Genomic DNA, 840 nt, shown 5'->3' with positions numbered 1-840 from the left:
TTAAGATGATCATATGATATTTATCTTTCATGCTCTTAACCTGATGCTTCACATTTTTTAATATATATATGTTCAACCATCTTAGCATCCCAGAGATAATTCCCACTTGATCATGGTTTATGATCCTTTTAATGTGCTACTGAATTTGGTTTGATAGCATTTTATTTAAATATATCATCTGTATTCATCAGGGGTATCAGACTGTACTTTTCATTTAGTGTTCTTTTTTTTTTTCAATTACAGTTTATATTCAATACAATTTTCATAAATATTGAACACTTTATGAACTTGTATGTTATCATTTTACAGGGGCCATGCTAAACTCTATATTGTTCCAGTTTTAGTATATGTGTTCCTGAAGCAAGAACTCCTGCTAAATTTGAGCTCAATTTGTTCTCTTTATTTCTAGTTGTTTGATATAGAGATTGCTTATTTGAGATCTTCCTACTTTTTTTGGTGCTGTGCATTTATAACTATAAGCTTCCCTCTCAGAACTGCTTTTCCTGCATCCCACAGGTATGTGCTGTGTTTTCATTTTGTTACTCTCAAGACACTTTTTAAATTTTTCTTTAAATTTCTTCTTTGATCCATTTGTTAAAGCAAGTGGTATTCCATTTCCTTGTATATATAAATTTTCCAGTGTTTGTCCTGTTATTCATTTCTAGTTTCATATCATTGTTGTCAGAGACAATACATGGTATGATTTTAATCTTTTTGAATTTGGGATAACTTGTTTTATGCCCTAATATATAATTTATGCTAGAAATGGTGCATGGAAGAATGTGTATTCTGCTGTTGTCTGATAGAATGCACCGTATATGTCTGTTATATCCATTTGGA

The 840-nt window shown here is 30.5% G+C and overlaps 1 non-coding gene across 1 annotated transcript; it reads right to left on the bottom strand.

Annotated features, from left to right (window-relative positions):
- Nucleotides 1–264: 264 nt before the first annotated feature.
- LOC148090512 (U6 spliceosomal RNA) lies at nt 265–370 on the bottom strand. The gene has a single exon (XR_015713738.1). It is a non-coding gene; the product is annotated as a U6 spliceosomal RNA (small nuclear RNA).
- Nucleotides 371–840: the final 470 nt, after the last annotated feature.

The sequence above is a fragment of the Miniopterus natalensis genome, chromosome X (assembly GCF_054644295.1).
Source record: "Miniopterus natalensis isolate mMinNat1 chromosome X, mMinNat1.hap1, whole genome shotgun sequence".
In the NCBI taxonomy this organism is placed as follows: domain Eukaryota; kingdom Metazoa; phylum Chordata; class Mammalia; order Chiroptera; family Miniopteridae; genus Miniopterus; species Miniopterus natalensis.
The sequence above is the reverse complement of the archived record's forward strand: the minus strand, read 5'-3'. Positions and strand labels throughout refer to the sequence as shown.